Raw genomic sequence first — 17970 nt, 5'->3', positions numbered from 1 at the left:
ACTCCACCTACCCACAGTCGCACTCACAAGCACTGTATCTTGAAGACATATAAGCTTATGACATAGACACAGCTTTTTAACGACTGCTTTTCCGAAATACTACTTCAAGGCATAAGTTTTCCGTATTAAACTACCCCTCGAAAAGTGTATTGTTTTCTTTTTCAAACTATTCAACTTCATTACACATTTGCAACACACTGACAAATTAATTATCACTTGATGAAGTTATTACATATTCTTTTAATACACCGGAACTTGCCAGTTGTGGCTTCTCATGCTGTCTGCACAATGTGCTCTTTCTTTGTTATGTTATAACTAAGAATTGCCTCCTTTAATCTTAGCACAAGCAGTTTTAGAATGTTGAATAATAGTAGGACCGATAAAGAAATGCACCACCATCATCCCGAATTCAACTTCATCACTGGTTGTTGTTGTTTGTTTTATGAACTAATCACACATAGTATGTACACAGTTTAATTATTTCTCTTGAATCCATTGCTTTAAGGGATGCTGTTTTTTCTCCTGGTCACGATTATCACAATATGTTTGAACCTGATCTGTTAATTATCTTCATGAGTCGATGGTCCATTCCTTTTGGAAGGTAAGTGGTAGAGATTGTGAAAAATAGCGCTGAGGTAGGAATGGAAAGATTTCGAATGTGGACGCGATATTGAGGGATGTGGACGGAGAGATAGGGAGAGAGAAAGTGTCAAATATGTAGAGGGAAAGGGATTAGGTAGGGATGGAAAGAGGGGGAGCGAGGATATGGGAGAGGAGTAGGGTAAGGTATGGGGTGAGCGAGGGGATGGAAAATACAAGAGAGATATCAATATCAAAACTGCTCATACATGTAATCGATCGAAATGTCTCAGCAAATGATGTAATATAAATAACCACTACAGATAAATAAAACATGTGTGACAGGGTTAAGATACTATTTCATTAAATATATCGATTCAAATCCTTTTAAAAAAGGTCGAATGTAGGGATGGGTGATTTAAATTCAAAGACATTCGATAACCCAGACCCCTCCGGACCTCGAGATATACCTGATGATCCAGGCTTATATATGAGGGTGAGAAATAAAAGACAGGACGTAAGTACAAGTAATTTGCATACACAGAACACCATCTACAGTGTCAGCATGTTTACTTCCCTTGGAGTTTTGCTCTCCTACATAGTCTTATTATACACACGGCACTTGTGCTATTTCATATTTCGTCAATTGATTGTGAAATAGTGGATGAATGGTTATATAAGGGGAGTAACTCCACCTACCCACAGTCGCACTCACAAGCACTGTATCTTGAAGACATATAAGCTGATGACATAGACACAGCTTTTTAACGACTGCTTTTCCGAAATACTACTTCAAGCCATAAGTTTTCCTTATTAAACTACCCCTCGAAAAGTGTATTGTTTTCTTTTTCAAACTATTCAACTTCATTACACATTTTCAACACACTGACAAATTAATTATCACTTGATGAAGTTATTACATATTCTTTTAATACACCGGAACCTGCCAGTTGTGGCTTCTCATGCTGTCTGCACAATGTGCTCTCTCTTTGTTATGTTATAACTAAGAATTGCCTCCTTTAATCTTAGCACAAGCAGTTTTAGAATGTTGAATAATAGTAGGACCGATAAAGAAATGCACCACCATCATCCCGAATTCAACTTCATCACTGGTTGTTGTTGTTGTTGTTGTTTGTTTTATGAACTAATCACACATAGTATGTACACAGTTTAATTATTTCTCTTGAATCCATTGCTTTAAGGGATGCTGTTTTTTCTCCTGGTCACGATTATCACAATATGTTTGAACCTGATCTGTTAGCTATCTTCATGAGTCGATGGTCCATTCCTTTTGGAAGGTAAGTGGTGGAGATTGTGAAAAATAGCGCTGAGGTAGGAATGGAAAGATTTCGAATGTGGACGCGATATTGAGGGATGTGGACGGAGAGATAGGCAGAGAGAAAGTGTCAAATATGTAGAGGGAAAGGGATTAGGTAGGGATGGAAAGAGGGGGGGCGAGGATATGGGAGAGGAGTAGGGTAAGGTATGGGGTGAGCGAGGGGATGGAAAATACAAGAGAGATATCAATATCAAAACTGCTCATACATGTAATCGATCAAAATGTCTCAGCAAATGATGTAATATAAATAACCACTACAGATAAATAAAACATGTGTGACTGGGTTAAGATACTATTTCATTAAATATATCGATTCAAATCCTTTTAAAAAAGGTCGAATGTAGGGATGGGTGATTTTAATTCAAAGACATTCGATAACCCAGACCCCTCCGGACCTCGAGATATACCTGATGATCCAGGCTTATATATGAGGGTGAGAAATAAAAGACAGGACGTAAGTACAAGTAATTTGCATACACAGAACACCATCTACAGTGTCAGCATGTTTACTTCCCTTGGAGTTTTGCTCTCCTACATAGTCTTATTATACACACGACACTTGTGCTATTTCATATTTCGTCAATTGATTGTGAAATAGTGGATGAATGGTTATATAAGGGGAGTAACTCCACCTACCCACAGTCGCACTCACAAGCACTGTATCTTGAAGACATATAAGCTTATGACATAGACACAGCTTTTTAACGACTGCTTTTCCGAAATACTACTTCAAGCCATAAGTTTCCGTATTAAACTACCCCTCGAAAAGCGTATTGTTGTCTTTTTCAAACTATTCAACTTCATTACACATTTTCAACACACTGACAAATTAATTATCACTTGATGAAGTTATTACATATTCTTTTAATACACCGGAACTTGCCAGTTGTGGCTTCTCATGCTGTCTGCACAATGTGCTCTTTCTTTGTTATGTTATAACTAAGAATTGCCTCCTTTAATCTTAGCACAAGCAGTTTTAGAATGTTGAATAATAGTAGGACCGATAAAGAAATGCACCACCATCATCCCGAATTCAACTTCATCACTGGTTGTTGTTGTTGTTGTTTGTTTTATGAACTAATCACACATAGTATGTACACAGTTTAATTATTTCTCTTGAATCCATTGCTTTAAGGGATGCTGTTTTTTCTCCTGGTCACGATTATCACAATATGTTTGAACCTGATCTGTTAGTTATCTTCATGAGTCGATAGTCCATTCCTTTTGGAAGGTAAGTGGTGGAGATTGTGAAAAATAGCGCTGAGGTAGGAATGGAAAGATTTCGAATGTGGACGCGATATTGAGGGATGTGAACGGAGAGATAGGCAGAGAGAAAGTGTCAAATATGTAGAGGGAAAGGGATTAGGTAGGGATGGAAAGAGGGGGAGCGAGGATATGGGAGAGGAGTAGGGTAAGGTATGGGGTGAGCGAGGGGATGGAAAATGCAAGAGAGATATCAATATCAAAACTGCTCACACATGTAATCGATCGAAATGTCTCAGCAAATGATGTAATATAAATAACCACTACAGATAAATAAAACATGTGTGACAGGGTTAAGATACTATTTCATTAAATATATCGATTCAAATCCTTTTAAAAAAGGTCGAATGTAGGGATGGGTGATTTAAATTCAAAGACATTCGATAACCCAGACCCCTCCGGACCTCGAGATATACCTGATGATCCAGGCTTATATATGAGGGTGAGAAATAAAAGACAGGACGTAAGTACAAGTAATTTGCATACACAGAACACCATCTACAGTGTCAGCATGTTTACTTCCCTTGGAGTTTTGCTCTCCTACATAGTCTTATCATACACACGACACTTGTGCTATTTCATATTTCGTCAATTGATTGTGAAATAGTGGATGAATGGTTATATAAGGGGAGTAACTCCACCTACCCACAGTCGCACTCACAAGCACTGTATCTTGAAGACATATAAGCTTATGACATAGACACAGCTTTTTAACGACTGCTTTTCCGAAATACTACTTCAAGGCATAAGTTTTCCGTATTAAACTACCCCTCGAAAAGTGTATTGTTTTCTTTTTCAAACTATTCAACTTCATTACACATTTTCAACACACTGACAAATTAATTATCACTTGATGAAGTTATTACATATTCTTTTAATACACCGGAACTTGCCAGTTGTGGCTTCTCATGCTGTCTGCACAATGTGCTCTTTCTTTGTTATGTTATAACTAAGAATTGCCTCCTTTAATCTTAGCACAAGCAGTTTTAGAATGTTGAATAATAGTAGGACCGATAAAGAAATGCACCACCATCATCCCGAATTCAACTTCATCACTGGTTGTTGTTTGTTTTATGAACTAATCACACATAGTATGTACACAGTTTAATTATTTCTCTTGAATCCATTGCTTTAAGGGATGCTGTTTTTTCTCCTGGTCACGATTATCACAATATGTTTGAACCTGATCTGTTAGTTATCTTCATGAGTCGATGGTCCATTCCTTTTGGAAGGTAAGTGGTGGAGATTGTGAAAAATAGCGCTGAGGTAGGAATGGAAAGATTTCGAATGTGGACGCGATATTGAGCGATGTGGACGGAGAGATAGGGAGAGAGAAAGTGTCAAATATGTAGAGGGAAAGGGATTAGGTAGGGATGGAAAGAGGGGGAGCGAGGAGTAGGGTAAGGTATGGGGTGAGCGAGGGGATGGAAAATACAAGAGAGATATCAATATCAAAACTGCTCATACATGTAATCGATCGAAATGTCTCAGCAAATGATGTAATATAAATAACCACTACAGATAAATAAAATATGTGTGACAGGGTTAAGATACTATTTCATTAAATATATCGATTCAAATCCTTTTAAAAAAGGTCGAATGTAGGGATGGGTGATTTAAATTCAAAGACATTCGATAACCCAGACCCCTCCGGACCTCGAGATATACCTGATGATCCAGGCTTATATATGAGGGTGAGAAATAAAAGACAGGACGTAAGTACAAGTAATTTGCATACACAGAACACCATCTACAGTGTCAGCATGTTTACTTCCCTTGGAGTTTTGCTCTCCTACATAGTCTTATTATACACACGACACTTGTGCTATTTCATATTTCGTCAATTGATTGTGAAATAGTGGATGAATGGTTATATAAGGGGAGTAACTCCACCTACCCACAGTCGCACTCACAAGCACTGTATCTTGAAGACATATAAGCTGATGACATAGACACAGCTTTTTAACGACTGCTTTTCCGAAATACTACTTCAAGGCATAAGTTTTCCGTATTAAACTACCCCTCGAAAAGTGTATTGTTGTCTTTTTCAAACTATTCAACTTCATTACACATTTTCAACACACTGACAAATTAATTATCACTTGATGAAGTTATTACATATTCTTTTAATACACCGGAACTTGCCAGTTGTGGCTTCTCATGCTGTCTGCACAATGTGCTCTTTCTTTGTTATGTTATAACTAAGAATTGCCTCCTTTAATCTTAGCACAAGCAGTTTTAGAATGTTGAATAATAGTAGGACCGATAAAGAAATGCACCACCATCATCCCGAATTCAACTTCATCACTGGTTGTTGTTGTTGTTGTTTGTTTTATGAACTAATCACACATAGTATGTACACAGTTTAATTATTTCTCTTGAATCCATTGCTTTAAGGGATGCTGTTTTTTCTCCTGGTCACGATTATCACAATATGTTTGAACCTGATCTGTTAGTTATCTTCATGAGTCGATGGTCCATTCCTTTTGGAAGGTAAGTGGTGGAGATTGTGAAAAATAGCGCTGAGGTAGGAATGGAAAGATTTCGAATGTGGACGCGATATTGAGGGATGTGGACGGAGAGATAGGCAGAGAGAAAGTGTCAAATATGTAGAGGGAAAGGGATTAGGTAGGGATGGAAAGAGGGGGTGCGAGGATATGGGAGAGGAGTAGGGTAAGGTATGGGGTGAGCGAGGGGATGGAAAATACAAGAGAGATATCAATATCAAAACTGCTCATACATGTAATCGATCGAAATGTCTCAGCAAATGATGTAATATAAATAACCACTACAGATAAATAAAATATGTGTGACAGGGTTAAGATACTATTTCATTAAATATATCGATTCAAATCCTTTTAAAAAAGGTCGAATGTAGGGATGGGTGATTTAAATTCAAAGACATTCGATAACCCAGACCCCTCCGGACCTCGAGATATACCTGATGATCCAGGCTTATATATGAGGGTGAGAAATAAAAGACAGGACGTAAGTACAAGTAATTTGCATACACAGAACACCATCTACAGTGTCAGCATGTTTACTTTCCTTGGAGTTTTGCTCTCCTACATAGTCTTATTATACACACGACACTTGTGCTATTTCATATTTCGTCAATTGATTGTGAAATAGTGGATGAATGGTTATATAAGGGGAGTAACTCCACCTACCCACAGTCGCACTCACAAGCACTGTATCTTGAAGACATATAAGCTTATGACATAGACACAGCTTTTTAACGACTGCTTTTCCGAAATACTACTTCAAGGCATAAGTTTTCCGTATTAAACTACCCCTCGAAAAGTGTATTGTTTTCTTTTTCAAACTATTCAACTTCATTACACATTTGCAACACACTGACAAATTAATTATCACTTGATGAAGTTATTACATATTCTTTTAATACACCGGAACTTGCCAGTTGTGGCTTCTCATGCTGTCTGCACAATGTGCTCTTTCTTTGTTATGTTATAACTAAGAATTGCCTCCTTTAATCTTAGCACAAGCAGTTTTAGAATGTTGAATAATAGTAGGACCGATAAAGAAATGCACCACCATCATCCCGAATTCAACTTCATCACTGGTTGTTGTTGTTGTTGTTGTTGTTTGTTTTATGAACTAATCACACATAGTATGTACACAGTTTAATTATTTCTCTTGAATCCATTGCTTTAAGGGATGCTGTTTTTTCTCCTGGTCACGATTATCACAATATGTTTGAACCTGATCTGTTAGTTATCTTCATGAGTCGATGGTCCATTCCTTTTGGAAGGTAAGTGGTGGAGATTGTGAAAAATAGCGCTGAGGTAGGAATGGAAAGATTTCGAATGTGGACGCGATATCGAGGGATGTGGACGGAGAGATAGGGAGAGAGAAAGTGTCAAATATGTAGAGGGAAAGGGATTAGGTAGGGATGGAAAGAGGGGGAGCGAGGATAGGATATGGGAGAGGAGTAGGGTAAGGTATGGGGTGAGCGAGGGGATGGAAAATACAAGAGAGATATCAATATCATAACTGCTCATACATGTAATCGATCGAAATGTCTCAGCAAATGATGTAATATAAATAACCACTACAGATAAATAAAATATGTGTGACAGGGTTAAGATACTATTTCATTAAATATATCGATTCAAATCCTTTTAAAAAAGGTCGAATGTAGGGATGGGTGATTTAAATTCAAAGACATTCGATAACCCAGACCCCTCCGGACCTCGAGATATACCTGATGATCCAGGCTTATATATGAGGGTGAGAAATAAAAGACAGGACGTAAGTACAAGTAATTTGCATACACAGAACACCATCTACAGTGTCAGCATGTTTACTTCCCTTGGAGTTTTGCTCTCCTACATAGTCTTATTATACACACGACACTTGTGCTATTTCATATTTCGTCAATTGATTGTGAAATAGTGGATGAATGGTTATATAAGGGGAGTAACTCCACCTACCCACAGTCGCACTCACAAGCACTGTATCTTGAAGACATATAAGCTGATGACATAGACACAGCTTTTAACGACTGCTTTTCCGAAATACTACTTCAAGGCATAAGTTTTCCGTATTAAACTACCCCTCGAAAAGTGTATTGTTGTCTTTTTCAAACTATTCAACTTCATTACACATTTTCAACACACTGACAAATTAATTATCACTTGATGAAGTTATTACATATTCTTTTAATACACCGGAACTTGCCAGTTGTGGCTTCTCATGCTGTCTGCACAATGTGCTCTTTCTTTGTTATGTTATAACTAAGAATTGCCTCCTTTAATCTTAGCACAAGCAGTTTTAGAATGTTGAATAATAGTAGGACCGATAAAGAAATGCACCACCATCATCCCGAATTCAACTTCATCACTGGTTGTTGTTGTTGTTGTTGTTTGTTTTATGAACTAATCACACATAGTATGTACACAGTTTAATTATTTCTCTTGAATCCATTGCTTTAAGGGATGCTGTTTTTTCTCCTGGTCACGATTATCACAATATGTTTGAACCTGATGTGTTAGTTATCTTCATGAGTCGATGGTCCATTCCTTTTGGAAGGTAAGTGGTGGAGATTGTGAAAAATAGCGCTGAGGTAGGAATGGAAAGATTTCGAATGTGGACGCGATATCGAGGGATGTGGACGGAGAGATAGGGAGAGAGAAAGTGTCAAATATGTAGAGGGAAAGGGATTAGGTAGGGATGGAAAGAGGGGGTGCGAGGATATGGGAGAGGAGTAGGGTAAGGTATGGGGTGAGCGAGGGGATGGAAAATACAAGAGAGATATCAATATCAAAACTGCTCATACATGTAATCGATCAAAATGTCTCAGCAAATGATGTAATATAAATAACCACTACAGATAAATAAAACATGTGTGACTGGGTTAAGATACTATTTCATTAAATATATCGATTCAAATCCTTTTAAAAAAGGTCGAATGTAGGGATGGGTGATTTAAATTCAAAGACATTCGATAACCCAGACCCCTCCGGACCTCGAGATATACCTGATGATCCAGGCTTATATATGAGGGTGAGAAATAAAAGACAGGACGTAAGTACAAGTAATTTGCATACACAGAACACCATCTACAGTGTCAGCATGTTTACTTCCCTTGGAGTTTTGCTCTCCTACATAGTCTTATTATACACACGACACTTGTGCTATTTCATATTTCGTCAATTGATTGTGAAATAGTGGATGAATGGTTATATAAGGGGAGTAACTCCACCTACCCACAGTCGCACTCACAAGCACTGTATCTTGAAGACATATAAGCTGATGACATAGACACAGCTTTTAACGACTGCTTTTCCGAAATACTACTTCAAGGCATAAGTTTTCCTTATTAAACTACCCCTCGAAAAGTGTATTGTTTTCTTTTTCAAACTATTCAACTTCATTACACATTTTCAACACACTGACAAATTAATTATCACTTGATGAAGTTATTACATATTCTTTTAATACACCGGAACTTGCCAGTTGTGGCTTCTCATGCTGTCTGCACAATGTGCTCTTTCTTTGTTATGTTATAACTAAGAATTGCCTCCTTTAATCTTAGCACAAGCAGTTTTAGAATGTTGAATAATAGTAGGACCGATAAAGAAATGCACCACCATCATCCCGAATTCAACTTCATCACTGGTTGTTGTTTGTTTTATGAACTAATCACACATAGTATGTACACAGTTTAATTATTTCTCTTGAATCCATTGCTTTAAGGGATGCTGTTTTTTCTCCTGGTCACGATTATCACAATATGTTTGAACCTGATCTGTTAGTTATCTTCATGAGTCGATGGTCCATTCCTTTTGGAAGGTAAGTGGTGGAGATTGTGAAAAATAGCGCTGAGGTAGGAATGGAAAGATTTCGAATGTGGACGCGATATTGAGGGATGTGGACGGAGAGATAGGGAGAGAGAAAGTGTCAAATATGTAGAGGGAAAGGGATTAGGTAGGGATGGAAAGAGGGGGAGCGAGGATAGGATATGGGAGAGGAGTAGGGTAAGGTATGGGGTGAGCGAGGGGATGGAAAATACAAGAGAGATATCAATATCAAAACTGCTCATACATGTAATCGATCGAAATGTCTCAGCAAATGATGTAATATAAATAACCACTACAGATAAATAAAACATGTGTGACTGGGTTAAGATACTATTTCATTAAATATATCGATTCAAATCCTTTTAAAAAAGGTCGAATGTAGGGATGGGTGATTTAAATTCAAAGACATTCGATAACCCAGACCCCTCCGGACCTCGAGATATACCTGATGATCCAGGCTTATATATGAGGGTGAGAAATAAAAGACAGGACGTAAGTACAAGTAATTTGCATACACAGAACACCATCTACAGTGTCAGCATGTTTACTTCCCTTGGAGTTTTGCTCTCCTACATAGTCTTATTATACACACGACACTTGTGCTATTTCATATTTCGTCAATTGATTGTGAAATAGTGGATGAATGGTTATATAAGGGGAGTAACTCCACCTACCCACAGTCGCACTCACAAGCACTGTATCTTGAAGACATATAAGCTGATGACATAGACACAGCTTTTAACGACTGCTTTTCCGAAATACTACTTCAAGGCATAAGTTTTCCGTATTAAACTACCCCTCGAAAAGTGTATTGTTTTCTTTTTCAAACTATTCAACTTCATTACACATTTGCAACACACTGACAAATTAATTATCACTTGATGAAGTTATTACATATTCTTTTAATACACCGGAACTTGCCAGTTGTGGCTTCTCATGCTGTCTGCACAATGTGCTCTTTCTTTGTTATGTTATAACTAAGAATTGCCTCCTTTAATCTTAGCACAAGCAGTTTTAGAATGTTGAATAATAGTAGGACCGATAAAGAAATGCACCACCATCATCCCGAATTCAACTTCATCACTGGTTGTTGTTGTTGTTGTTGTTTGTTTTATGAACTAATCACACATAGTATGTACACAGTTTAATTATTTCTCTTGAATCCATTGCTTTAAGGGATGCTGTTTTTTCTCCTGGTCACGATTATCACAATATGTTTGAACCTGATCTGTTAGTTATCTTCATGAGTCGATGGTCCATTCCTTTTGGAAGGTAAGTGGTGGAGATTGTGAAAAATAGCGCTGAGGTAGGAATGGAAAGATTTCGAATGTGGACGCGATATCGAGGGATGTGGACGGAGAGATAGGGAGAGAGAAAGTGTCAAATATGTAGAGGGAAAGGGATTAGGTAGGGATGGAAAGAGGGGGTGCGAGGATATGGGAGAGGAGTAGGGTAAGGTATGGGGTGAGCGAGGGGATGGAAAATACAAGAGAGATATCAATATCAAAACTGCTCATACATGTAATCGATCAAAATGTCTCAGCAAATGATGTAATATAAATAACCACTACAGATAAATAAAACATGTGTGACTGGGTTAAGATACTATTTCATTAAATATATCGATTCAAATCCTTTTAAAAAAGGTCGAATGTAGGGATGGGTGATTTAAATTCAAAGACATTCGATAACCCAGACCCCTCCGGACCTCGAGATATACCTGATGATCCAGGCTTATATATGAGGGTGAGAAATAAAAGACAGGACGTAAGTACAAGTAATTTGCATACACAGAACACCATCTACAGTGTCAGCATGTTTACTTCCCTTGGAGTTTTGCTCTCCTACATAGTCTTATTATACACACGACACTTGTGCTATTTCATATTTCGTCAATTGATTGTGAAATAGTGGATGAATGGTTATATAAGGGGAGTAACTCCACCTACCCACAGTCGCACTCACAAGCACTGTATCTTGAAGACATATAAGCTGATGACATAGACACAGCTTTTAACGACTGCTTTTCCGAAATACTACTTCAAGGCATAAGTTTTCCTTATTAAACTACCCCTCGAAAAGTGTATTGTTTTCTTTTTCAAACTATTCAACTTCATTACACATTTTCAACACACTGACAAATTAATTATCACTTGATGAAGTTATTACATATTCTTTTAATACACCGGAACTTGCCAGTTGTGGCTTCTCATGCTGTCTGCACAATGTGCTCTTTCTTTGTTATGTTATAACTAAGAATTGCCTCCTTTAATCTTAGCACAAGCAGTTTTAGAATGTTGAATAATAGTAGGACCGATAAAGAAATGCACCACCATCATCCCGAATTCAACTTCATCACTGGTTGTTGTTTGTTTTATGAACTAATCACACATAGTATGTACACAGTTTAATTATTTCTCTTGAATCCATTGCTTTAAGGGATGCTGTTTTTTCTCCTGGTCACGATTATCACAATATGTTTGAACCTGATCTGTTAGTTATCTTCATGAGTCGATGGTCCATTCCTTTTGGAAGGTAAGTGGTGGAGATTGTGAAAAATAGCGCTGAGGTAGGAATGGAAAGATTTCGAATGTGGACGCGATATTGAGGGATGTGGACGGAGAGATAAGGAGAGAGAAAGTGTCAAATATGTAGAGGGAAAGGGATTAGGTAGGGATGGAAAGAGGGGGAGCGAGGATAGGATATGGGAGAGGAGTAGGGTAAGGTATGGGGTGAGCGAGGGGATGGAAAATACAAGAGAGATATCAATATCAAAACTGCTCATACATGTAATCGATCGAAATGTCTCAGCAAATGATGTAATATAAATAACCACTACAGATAAATAAAATATGTGTGAGAGGGTTAAGATACTATTTCATTAAATATATCGATTCAAATCCTTTAAAAAAAGGTCGAATGTAGGGATGGGTGATTTAAATTCAAAGACATTCGATAACCCAGACCCCTCCGGACCTCGAGATATACCTGATGATCCAGGCTTATATATGAGGGTGAGAAATAAAAGACAGGACGTAAGTACAAGTAATTTGCATTCACAGAACACCATCTACAGTGTCAGCATGTTTACTTCCCTTGGAGTTTTGCTCTCCTACATAGTCTTATTATACACACGACACTTGTGCTATTTCATATTTCGTCAATTGATTGTGAAATAGTGGATGAATGGTTATATAAGGGGAGTAACTCCACCTACCCACAGTCGCACTCACAAGCACTGTATCTTGAAGACAAATAAGCTGATGACATAGACACAGCTTTTAACGACTGCTTTTCCGAAATACTACTTCAGGGCATAAGTTTTCCGTATTAAACTACCCCTCGAAAAGTGTATTGTTTTCTTTTTCAAACTATTCAACTTCATTACACATTTTCAACACACTGACAAATTAATTATCACTTGATGAAGTTATTACATATTCTTTTAATACACCGGAACTTGCCAGTTGTGGCTTCTCATGCTGTCTGCACAATGTGCTCTTTCTTTGTTATGTTATAACTAAGAATTGCCTCCTTTAATCTTAGCACAAGCAGTTTTAGAATGTTGAATAATAGTAGGACCGATAAAGAAATGCACCACCATCATCCCGAATTCAACTTCATCACTGGTTGTTGTTGTTTGTTTTATGAACTAATCACACATAGTATGTACACAGTTTAATTATTTCTCTTGAATCCATTGCTTTAAGGGATGCTGTTTTTTCTCCTGGTCACGATTATCACAATATGTTTGAACCTGATCTGTTAGTTATCTTCATGAGTCGATGGTCCATTCCTTTTGGAAGGTAAGTGGTGGAAATTGTGAAAAATAGCGCTGAGGTAGGAATGGAAAGATTTCGAATGTGGACGCGATATCGAGGGATGTGGACGGAGAGATAGGCAGAGAGAAAGTGTCAAATATGTAGAGGGAAAGGGATTAGGTAGGGATGGAAAGAGGGGGTGCGAGGATATGGGAGAGGAGTAGGGTAAGGTATGGGGTGAGCGAGGGGATGGAAAATACAAGAGAGATATCAATATCAAAACTGCTCATACATGTAATCGATCAAAATGTCTCAGCAAATGATGTAATATAAATAACCACTACAGATAAATAAAACATGTGTGACAGGGTTAAGATACTATTTCATTAAATATATCGATTCAAATCCTTTTAAAAAAGGTCGAATGTAGGGATGGGTGATTTAAATTCAAAGACATTCGATAACCCAGACCCCTCCGGACCTCGAGATATACCTGATGATCCAGGCTTATATATGAGGGTGAGAAATAAAAGACAGGACGTAAGTACAAGTAATTTGCATACACAGAACACCATCTACAGTGTCAGCATGTTTACTTCCCTTGGAGTTTTGCTCTCCTACATAGTCTTATTATACACACGACACTTGTGCTATTTCATATTTCGTCAATTGATTGTGAAATAGTGGATGAATGGTTATATAAGGGGAGTAACTCCACCTACCCACAGTCGCACTCACAAGCACTGTATCTTGAAGACATATAAGCTGATGACATAGACACAGCTTTTAACGACTGCTTTTCCGAAATACTACTTCAAGGCATAAGTTTTCCTTATTAAACTACCCCTCGAAAAGTGTATTGTTTTCTTTTTCAAACTATTCAACTTCATTACACATTTTCAACACACTGACAAATTAATTATCACTTGATGAAGTTATTACATATTCTTTTAATACACCGGAACTTGCCAGTTGTGGCTTCTCATGCTGTCTGCACAATGTGCTCTTTCTTTGTTATGTTATAACTAAGAATTGCCTCCTTTAATCTTAGCACAAGCAGTTTTAGAATGTTGAATAATAGTAGGACCGATAAAGAAATGCACCACCATCATCCCGAATTCAACTTCATCACTGGTTGTTGTTTGTTTTATGAACTAATCACACATAGTATGTACACAGTTTAATTATTTCTCTTGAATCCATTGCTTTAAGGGATGCTGTTTTTTCTCCTGGTCACGATTATCACAATATGTTTGAACCTGATCTGTTAATTATCTTCATGAGTCGATGGTCCATTCCTTTTGGAAGGTAAGTGGTGGAGATTGTGAAAAATAGCGCTGAGGTAGGAATGGAAAGATTTCGAATGTGGACGCGATATTGAGGGATGTGGACGGAGAGATAGGGAGAGAGAAAGTGTCAAATATGTAGAGGGAAAGGGATTAGGTAGGGATGGAAAGAGGGGGAGCGAGGATAGGATATGGGAGAGGAGTAGGGTAAGGTATGGGGTGAGCGAGGGGATGGAAAATACAAGAGAGATATCAATATCAAAACTGCTCATACATGTAATCGATCGAAATGTCTCAGCAAATGATGTAATATAAATAACCACTACAGATAAATAAAATATGTGTGACAGGGTTAAGATACTATTTCATTAAATATATCGATTCAAATCCTTTTAAAAAAGGTCGAATGTAGGGATGGGTGATTTAAATTCAAAGACATTCGATAACCCAGACCCCTCCGGACCTCGAGATATACCTGATGATCCAGGCTTATATATGAGGGTGAGAAATAAAAGACAGGACGTAAGTACAAGTAATTTGCATACACAGAACACCATCTACAGTGTCAGCATGTTTACTTCCCTTGGAGTTTTGCTCTCCTACATAGTCTTATTATACACACGACACTTGTGCTATTTCATATTTCGTCAATTGATTGTGAAATAGTGGATGAATGGTTATATAAGGGGAGTAACTCCACCTACCCACAGTCGCACTCACAAGCACTGTATCTTGAAGACATATAAGCTGATGACATAGACACAGCTTTTAACGACTGCTTTTCCGAAATACTACTTCAAGGCATAAGTTTTCCGTATTAAACTACCCCTCGAAAAGTGTATTGTTGTCTTTTTCAAACTATTCAACTTCATTACACATTTTCAACACACTGACAAATTAATTATCACTTGATGAAGTTATTACATATTCTTTTAATACACCGGAACTTGCCAGTTGTGGCTTCTCATGCTGTCTGCACAATGTGCTCTTTCTTTGTTATGTTATAACTAAGAATTGCCTCCTTTAATCTTAGCACAAGCAGTTTTAGAATGTTGAATAATAGTAGGACCGATAAAGAAATGCACCACCATCATCCCGAATTCAACTTCATCACTGGTTGTTGTTTGTTTTATGAACTAATCACACATAGTATGTACACAGTTTAATTATTTCTCTTGAATCCATTGCTTTAAGGGATGCTGTTTTTTCTCCTGGTCACGATTATCACAATATGTTTGAACCTGATCTGTTAATTATCTTCATGAGTCGATGGTCCATTCCTTTTGGAAGGTAAGTGGTGGAGATTGTGAAAAATAGCGCTGAGGTAGGAATGGAAAGATTTCGAATGTGGACGCGATATTGAGGGATGTGGACGGAGAGATAGGGAGAGAGAAAGTGTCAAATATGTAGAGGGAAAGGGATTAGGTAGGGATGGAAAGAGGGGGAGCGAGGATAGGATATGGGAGAGGAGTAGGGTAAGGTATGGGGTGAGCGAGGGGATGGAAAATACAAGAGAGATATCAATATCAAAACTGCTCATACATGTAATCGATCGAAATGTCTCAGCAAATGATGTAATATAAATAACCACTACAGATAAATAAAATATGTGTGACAGGGTTAAGATACTATTTCATTAAATATATCGATTCAAATCCTTTTAAAAAAGGTCGAATGTAGGGATGGGTGATTTAAATTCAAAGACATTCGATAACCCAGACCCCTCCGGACCTCGAGATATACCTGATGATCCAGGCTTATATATGAGGGTGAGAAATAAAAGACAGGACGTAAGTACAAGTAATTTGCATACACAGAACACCATCTACAGTGTCAGCATGTTTACTTCCCTTGGAGTTTTGCTCTCCTACATAGTCTTATTATACACACGACACTTGTGCTATTTCATATTTCGTCAATTGATTGTGAAATAGTGGATGAATGGTTATATAAGGGGAGTAACTCCACCTACCCACAGTCGCACTCACAAGCACTGTATCTTGAAGACATATAAGCTGATGACATAGACACAGCTTTTAACGACTGCTTTTCCGAAATACTACTTCAAGGCATAAGTTTTCCGTATTAAACTACCCCTCGAAAAGTGTATTGTTGTCTTTTTCAAACTATTCAACTTCATTACACATTTTCAACACACTGACAAATTAATTATCACTTGATGAAGTTATTACATATTCTTTTAATACACCGGAACTTGCCAGTTGTGGCTTCTCATGCTGTCTGCACAATGTGCTCTTTCTTTGTTATGTTATAACTAAGAATTGCCTCCTTTAATCTTAGCACAAGCAGTTTTAGAATGTTGAATAATAGTAGGACCGATAAAGAAATGCACCACCATCATCCCGAATTCAACTTCATCACTGGTTGTTGTTGTTGTTGTTGTTTTATGAACTAATCACACATAGTATGTACACAGTTTAATTATTTCTCTTGAATCCATTGCTTTAAGGGATGCTGTTTTTTCTCCTGGTCACGATTATCACAATATGTTTGAACCTGATGTGTTAGTTATCTTCATGAGTCGATGGTCCATTCCTTTTGGAAGGTAAGTGGTGGAGATTGTGAAAAATAGCGCTGAGGTAGGAATGGAAAGATTTCGAATGTGGACGCGATATCGAGGGATGTGGACGGAGAGATAGGCAGAGAGAAAGTGTCAAATATGTAGAGGGAAAGGGATTAGGTAGGGATGGAAAGAGGGGGTGCGAGGATATGGGAGAGGAGTAGGGTAAGGTATGGGGTGAGCGAGGGGATGGAAAATACAAGAGAGATATCAATATCAAAACTGCTCATACATGTAATCGATCAAAATGTCTCAGCAAATGATGTAATATAAATAACCACTACAGATAAATAAAACATGTGTGACTGGGTTAAGATACTATTTCATTAAATATATCGATTCAAATCCTTTTAAAAAAGGTCGAATGTAGGGATGGGTGATTTAAATTCAAAGACATTCGATAACCCAGACCCCTCCGGACCTCGAGATATACCTGATGATCCAGGCTTATATATGAGGGTGAGAAATAAAAGACAGGACGTAAGTACAAGTAATTTGCATACACAGAACACCATCTACAGTGTCAGCATGTTTACTTCCCTTGGAGTTTTGCTCTCCTACATAGTCTTATTATACACACGACACTTGTGCTATTTCATATTTCGTCAATTGATTGTGAAATAGTGGATGAATGGTTATATAAGGGGAGTAACTCCACCTACCCACAGTCGCACTCACAAGCACTGTATCTTGAAGACATATAAGCTGATGACATAGACACAGCTTTTTAACGACTGCTTTTCCGAAATACTACTTCAGGGCATAAGTTTTCCGTATTAAACTACCCCTCGAAAAGTGTATTGTTTTCTTTTTCAAACTATTCAACTTCATTACACAT

The sequence above is a fragment of the Haliotis cracherodii genome, unplaced genomic scaffold (assembly GCF_022045235.1).
Source record: "Haliotis cracherodii isolate W230 unplaced genomic scaffold, xgHalCrac1.p SCAF_21, whole genome shotgun sequence".
Taxonomy (NCBI): Eukaryota; Metazoa; Mollusca; class Gastropoda; order Lepetellida; family Haliotidae; genus Haliotis; species Haliotis cracherodii.
The sequence above is the reverse complement of the archived record's forward strand: the minus strand, read 5'-3'. Positions refer to the sequence as shown.